The sequence below is a fragment of the Myodes glareolus genome, chromosome 20, assembly GCF_982192425.1.
Source record: "Myodes glareolus chromosome 20, mMyoGla1.1, whole genome shotgun sequence".
NCBI lineage: Eukaryota > Metazoa > Chordata > Mammalia > Rodentia > Cricetidae > Myodes > Myodes glareolus.
The window spans coordinates 43,532,687-43,540,504 of NC_142045.1; the positions used below are offsets into that span (position 1 = coordinate 43,532,687).

The window sequence follows — 7,818 nt, forward strand, 5'->3', positions numbered from 1 at the left end:
ATCCTGACGCTATTTACACAGCAGGAAGGGAGCAAGAGGCAAGCTTGGAGACCTGCAGAAGCATTTTACAGAGCAAACACTTGGGAGGGTTGTTCTGAGTCTGGACATTCAGGCTGGGACTTTAAGCTCCTCTCACGAGTGGATTTTGCTTAGTCAACTACTCTTTACTTTTGAACTTTCCGTTAGAAAGGTTAAATCATATTTTCATTCCATTCTAGAAATCGTTGTGAATCTTGTCACTTCCTTTCAGGAAGAATCGATTGAACTGAATCCCCTGGTTTCAGCGCACGGATGTTCCATTATTTGCTCTGAGTAGAGCTGGGTGAGGCCGCAGGTAGAGTCGGAAGACGAGAGAGGCTAAAGCGAAGGTCCGTGGAGAGGAAGGCGCCCTGAGAACAGATGGCCAGGCTCATGTCCCCGGCAGCCTCTCCTGTGAGATCACTACAGTTGGAACACATTTTTCGTCTCTTACTGAAAGATGCAATTAAAATGACATTACTCATGGAGAACAAGGTTAATGAACAGAAGTTCATTAAGGTTTATTTTTAGAAAGCAGTGGGCTGACTGAGCGAAAGAAAACCACCTGCGTGCTGTCTGAACACTGAGACTTTTGAAACGCGACCTCCGGTCAGAGTTCTCCTGATCAAACCTAGCCACTCATAGGCAGAGCCTAGTCAGCAGTGATGGACTGTCCCAGGTATTACAATGCTCTCTCTATAGAGATCCAAAGGCTGCACACCAAAATGAACTAATTGGCTATTTGCTTTCCAAAGTGTTTACATTTCTGCCAAAAATGATTCTGAGTGTTTTGGCCCGGATTCCTCCTGATGAAAGAAAAAGGGAACTGTAAAATAATAAAGTTGCAAATATCAGTTTAGTGTTTTTGATTTCTTTATGAACTTCTAGTAATTAAAGTGATTTGAATCCACTAAAAATGTATGCATGTGATCTTGAGATTGCTGTAGGAAATCCAGCATAGCAACATCTTTTTTTTTAATCAAAATTTATTAAAGAGACATCCACTTGGAATTCTCTGAAGACATTTCTTGCGATGAGTATTTTACTACAGGTATCATTATTAGTTGATTTTACCTTTTAGAAATCTCATGATATAAAACCACAGTAAACCAGCAGAGAAATTTTCTACCATATGCAGATAACTGCACTCTCCACACATTAGTCAAGAGACATGCATCAAACCACTCTGAAAAATTTCTGAGTTCTAAAATTTCCTGCATTGACATCATATAGAAAATAGCATTGGTTGCTCTTTACAATAGCACATTCCTTTATATGTATCCAACTGTCTGCACATTTTTTACAAAATCCCTTAGCTCTAAGCATATTCGCTTTGATAAATCCATTAGATTCACCAGTGCTGACTTTGATAACATCACATGGCTAACACACACAGGCTGGAAGCTGTTCTGTACTCCGCAACTGTCCTAATAATTTCTCACCTACTGACTTGAGGAGGTGGGAGGCAGTTGACTGGAGTCTTCAGAATTCTGGGTGCCCTGGCCCTGTCATGTTCTACCTTGAGATAAAGTTGAGGTGGGGGTTCCAAGTAGTATGAGAGATGATCTGTGGAGTCAAAGTTCAGAGAGATGGTGGCAAAACTGGGAGGTGTGGCAAGGAAAGAACTATTGCCATTTCCCGTTGAGTGTATCTTCATCTACATTTTCATTTGAGGGTTGATACTCACCCATCTTAACTCCTACAGGCAAATGTGGAGGCTGAAATGTATCGATTCTGTTATGCAAGTTATGCTAATTTTGCAGAAGTATGCATTTGTGTACCTGCACGCGTGTGTGTGTTTGCATGTGTACGCGTGCATATGTGTGTGTCTTTAAAGGAGTGTGCTACACGAAAAATGTTTTAAAAATCAGCTTTTCAATGAAAAGATAGCATTTCATTATTTCAATTTATCAAATGACTGACTTTACATCACGTGACAAATTTGAAGGATATCAACACTAAGAGGGAAAGTCCTTTAATTAATACTTCATGAAATCTCCTGTTTTCACAATCCAACATTCATCTGCTGCTGAACCATGATGAGAAATAGAAGTTTTCCTTGTGGTCTATCATATACGCCGACCTTTGGGCTGCGCCACGCTCATATTCTCTATGCATGCCTCTGGTTTGTGTGGAGTACATGCGTAGGAGTGGGGGTATACAAGGAGGCCAGAAGAGGATATCAGACCTCCTGAAGACAGAGTTAAAGACTGTTGAGATCGTAAAGGAAGCATAGGCTACTTTTTAAAATAAATTTGCAATCTATTTCCTATTTATAGAGTCATCTTTCTATCTTAGGACTCCTATTGTTGCAATGAGACACCATGACCAAACATCAAGTTGGGGAGAAAAGGGTTTATTTGACTTATACTCCCAAATCACTGTTCATCCTGTAAAGAAAATCAGGACAGGAACTCAAACAGGGCTGGGAGAGGAGCTGATGCAGAGGCTGTGGAGGGAGCAGCCTAACGTTAGCTCTCCATGGTTTGTTCAGCATGTTTTCTTATAAATCCCAGAGCCACCAGCCCAGGGATGTCACCACCCATAATTGGATGGGCCTTCTCACATCATACATTTCTTAAGAAAATGCTTTACATGACTGTCTACAAACTGATCTTATGGAGGCATTTTCTTAATTGAGATCCTCTCCTCTCAGATGACTTTAGTTTGTATCAAATTGGCATAAAACCATTCAGCACAGTTGAACTCTTGTGAGCTTGGCACAAAAACACATAACTATTACCATTAAGATATAACCTCTCCTTTTTCATTTATTCCCAAGATTTTATATTAAAAATACAAATAAACTAAAAATTTCGCCGTTTTTTACAAAGTCACATACATTAAAAGTTCAGTTTCTTTAAAATAGCCAGTCTCTTTTAAAATCCAAAGTTTTTTAAAATTCAGTCTCTCCATTACCTGACAAAGAGGTGAGTGACTGACCTCCTACCCGGACAACCACAACTCTAGGCCCTAGGCACCAGGGCACAACCTTCGCCCCTTCCCCACCTACAAGAGCCCCACTAACTGGTCCATAGGCAGGTTTCCTGCAGGCAGGCTGTTCCCCTCCCACCCAACACTGGACCCTGTAATCTTCAAGTCCCATTCTGCTCCCCAAGCCCAACCATCCACCACCACATCAGTTGCCCCCCCCCCACCCAGAAGCACAGATACTGCCTGCATCATTTGGCTAAAGAACAGTCCCTGGAGGCATTGAAATTACTTGCAACAATTGGATAAAGAGTGGCCCCAGGAAGCACAGGAACCACCTGTACTGGTTGGAGGAAGAGTCAAGTAAACTCCAGTGCAAGAATAAATTCAACAATGTAAAGAACAATGTGGCATCACCAGAAACTAGTAGTTCTACAACAGCAAGACTGGGGCAGAAGAAATAGAAGAAAGCAGCCTTGAAAATAACTTTGTGAAGATGATATCTCTTAATATCAATGATTTCAATTCACCTATTAAAGACACAGGCTAACAGAATGAATACAGAAACAGGATCCATCCTGCTCCTGCATACAAGAAACACAACTCAACTTCAAAGACAGACACTACCTCAGAGTAAAGGGTTGGGAAAAGATTTTCCAATCACATGGACCTAGGAAATAAGCTGGTGTAGCTATTCTAATATCTAACACAATAGACTTCAAACTAAAATTAATTAAAAGAGATGAATAAAAGACATTTCATATTTGTCACTGTAAAAATCCATCAAGATGAAGAAGTCTCAATTCTGAACATCTATGTCCCAAACACAAAGATGTCCTCATTTATAAAAGAAGCAACACCAAAGGTCAAATCACACATCAAACCCCACACACTACTAGTGGGAGGCTTCAACACCCCACTCTTATCACTGGATAGGACTGCCAGACAGAATCTTGAAAGAGAAGTAAAGGAACTAATAGAAATTATGACTCTATAATGGATTCAACATATATTTATAGAACATTCCACCCAAACACAAAAGAATGTATCTTCTTTTCAGCACCTCATGGAATCATCTCAAAAACTGACCACATACTCGGTAACAAAGAAAACCTCTACAGATTCAAAAATATTGGCATAATCCCCTGGACCTATCAGTTTAAAGGCTTAAAGTTAGAATTCCACAACAACACTAACTGTAGAAAGCTCACAAATACATAGAAATATAGCAATGTTCAACTGAATCACCCCTGGGTCAAGGAAGAAATAAAGAAAGAAATTAAAGACTTCCTATATTTAATGAAATGAGGGTGCAACATACCCAACTTATTTGACACTTTGAAAGCACTGATAAGAGGAAAGTTCATAACACTAAGTGCATACATAAAGAACTTGGAGAAATCTCAAACTAGCAACTTAACAGCACATCTGAAAGCTCTAGAAAGAAAAAAGAAACAAACACACCCAGAAGGAGTAGATGTCAGGAAATAATCAAATTGGGGGTTGAAATTAATAAAATAGAAGCAAAGAAAGCAATACAAGGAATCAATGAGACAAAGAGTTGGTTCTTTGAAAAAAATCTACAAGATGGGCAAACCCTTATCCAAACTAACCAAAACCAGAGAGAATATGCAAATTAACAAAATCAGGAAAGAAAATTGAGATATAACAACAGACACCCAGAAATCCAGAGAATCATCAGGTTATACTTCAAAAACTTGTAATTCACAAAGTAGGAAAATTTAAAGGAAATGAACATGATTATATTATTAGATATGGAAAAAGTCTTTGACAAAATCCAACATTCCTTCATGATAAAGGTCTTGGCAAGATCAGTGATACAAGGGACGTACCTAAACATAATAAAGGCAACATACAGCAAGTCAACAGCAAGCATCATACTAAATGGAGAGAAACTCAAAGTGATTCCCCTAAAGTCAGGAACAAGACAACACTGTCCACTGTCTCCATGTCTATTTAATACAGTACTCAAAGTTCTAGCTAGAACAACAGGACAGCACAAGGAGATCAAGTGGATACAAATTAGAAAGGAAGAAGTGAAACTTTCAGTATTTGCTTATGATAGCTTGCATAAGTGACCAGAAAAATTCTACCAGGGAACTACTGTAGTGGATACATACCTTCAGTCCTATGGCAGGATACAAACTTGGAAGTGGGGAGGGGAGAAGGGAAGCAGGGTGGAGAACATGAGGGATCAGGAAGACTAAGTTGGCTTAAAGACACACAAGGAGAGCAAGGAAAGAGATACCTTGAAAGAGGGAGCCATTGTGGGGTTAGCCAGAAATCAGGCACTAGGGAAACTCCCAGGAACCCTAAGGATAAGCCTAAGGATAAGGATTAGTTTACTAATCTAAACAATAGCAGAGAGGGAACCTAAACTGCCCTTCCCCTGTAACCAGACTGATGACTGCCTTAATTGTCATCCTAGAACCTTCATCCAGTAACTGATGGAATCTGATGCAGAGATCCACAGCTAAGCAGTGGGCTGAACTCCTGGAGTTCAGTCATAGAGAGTGTGGAGAAATATTATGAGCAAAGGGGTCAAGGTCATGATGGGAAACCCACAGAAACAGCTGACTACAGCTAGTGGGAGCTCTCTGACCCTGGACAGACAGCTGGAAAACCAGCATAAGACCGAATTAGGCCCTCTGAATGTGGGTGACAGTTGTGTGACTTAGGCAGACTGTGGGGACGCTAGCAGTGGAACCAGTTTTCTAATGCATGAACTGGCTCTTTGGAGCCCATCCTCTATGGAAAGATACAGAGGGTGGGTCTTGGTCCTGCCTCAAGTGATGTGACAGACTTTGCTGACTTCCCACAGGAGACCTCACCCTCTCTGAGGAGGGAATGGGGAGTGGAGGGGAAAGTAGGTGGGAAGAGAAGGAGGAAGGGAGGGAGAGGGAACTGCGATTGGTATGTAAAACAAAATTGTTTTAAAAATAAAGTACATATTAATGTACTTTCTGTTTGCGTGTTTATATCCATCTCAAGTAAAAACTGTAAATGTTCCTCTTTTGTTATCTTTATGATATGAGTATCTGCATTTGATTAATAAAATTTACACTTCTTTACACATATTTACACTTAACAAAAGTGGGTACGTTTTCTAAGTTGTTTTAAATGTAATTTGGTTTTCACTGCTCTGTTAATTTGTGACCCAGTTTTTCTAAAAGAACAAAAGATGATTTAACTTTCAAATCGTAGCAGCTGGATAGATGATTTTATTTGAACTTAACACACTGGAAGTTCTAATAAACAGATGCCCTGGCATTTAAATAAAATAGCACTCACTGCTCCTCCCAAAGAACCCTGTTTGATCCCAGCATCCACATCAGGAAGCTCTCAACCTCCTTTCCCTTTGGCTGCAGGGACTGTGATACTCTTGGACCCCACAGGCACCTGAGTGTCTGCGCACAGACCTTTCCCCTATATATACATTCACAGAATTAAAAATTAAAAAAAAAATATACAGAATTGCCATTTTTCTCTTTCTTTCCTTTCCTTTTGTGTTTTGTTTTATTTTGACAGCTTGCAGGGACTTTATTTTCTTTCCACCTTTTTCCCCTTTGCTCAGGTGTTTGTAGAGGAGCTCAAGTCCACTCAGTGGTGTCTCCAACCCACCTGGTGGCCGCTGCCTTGGAGGCTGCTGATCAGTCCTCGGTGGCTTTCTGGGTGCTGCAGACTTCAGCAGGGAACTACAGACATCACCAGCACCCTCTCAGACAAGTCTAACCCCTCTGGCCAAGCAGCAGTGAACTTAGGAGCTAGCACGGTCTATTAACCCTGAAACTTCTTCTTGGTCACACTCTCTCAGCAGCAGCCTGTTCCTCCTTCCCAGTCTCCACTGAATCTCTGTACAAGTTAAGACCAGGCATAACTTCCTATGGGAGCTCTCTGGAGATAGTGCCATTCATTCAGAGACCTTCCCGGGTCAGTATCCTCCACATCAGACACACTGAGTGAGCTCCCTTGTTGTTGCATGGGATGGCAATGTCCACATAGCACAGGGGAGAGTCTGTTACACAGAGCAATGGTGGGCAGATTGATGTAAGATTCCGCTGTGAGGGGCTGGTAGTCAGCCCCAGGATCAGTCATCACTAGAAACCGTGGCTCCCTGAAGGCTGCTTGGATTTGGTTAGTGAAGGTCCCAGGCCTGATGCAGCCAGCATTGGAGTAGTTCCGGTGGCAACAGCAAACTTCAGCTCGGCTCACTCCCCAGTGTTCCTGGAGATGACGCTGACACCAGCAGGGTTCTCAAAGGCAACAACAGCTCGAGCTGCAAGCAGCAGCTTTTCCAGGTCCTCTTCAGATTTATGATGAAGATGCCATCACTTTTCCTTTTGCAGGTCCTGCTCCATCTGAAACTCAAGGTTGGTGCCAACTAAGCTGGTTCTTTGTGTAAGGAATTTGAGGACACTCTCCCTCCTTCGTTTGCAGGACAGCAAAGGCTCTGGACCTTGTGTTAAGTTTCCCTTGAAGTTACACTGGCAATGAAGAACAGTGCCATATGGACCCATCTCAGGGCAGTGAAGGAAAAAGCTTACCAATTCTTCTTAACTCTTTTCTATGTACTAGGAAATGCAGCGACTCCTGGAACATTCTAGTTACACTCCTGATGGGATTGTCATGGAGTGTTTAGTTTGCCAGTTGCTGGAAATCATGGCAGGTAGAGGGGAAAGAAAGCATTAGTATTGCTGATTATCTCACAGAGGCTACACTGCAGCCATTTTAGCCTATTCCACCACAGCATGGTTCGTTATTTTATGACAGAACGTGTCAAGTATAAAATAAAGCAGAAAGCCTTAAATGTCTTAAAATGTCTTTTATTAAAATTACAAGATAGTGATT

The 7,818-nt window shown here is 41.4% G+C and overlaps 1 pseudogene; it reads right to left on the reverse strand.

Moving 5' to 3' along the window:
- Positions 1 to 6,560: 6,560 nt before the first annotated feature.
- Positions 6,561 to 7,487, reverse strand: LOC148118806 (small ribosomal subunit protein uS2 pseudogene; annotated as a pseudogene).
- Between the last annotated feature and the right edge of the window lie 331 nt (positions 7,488 to 7,818).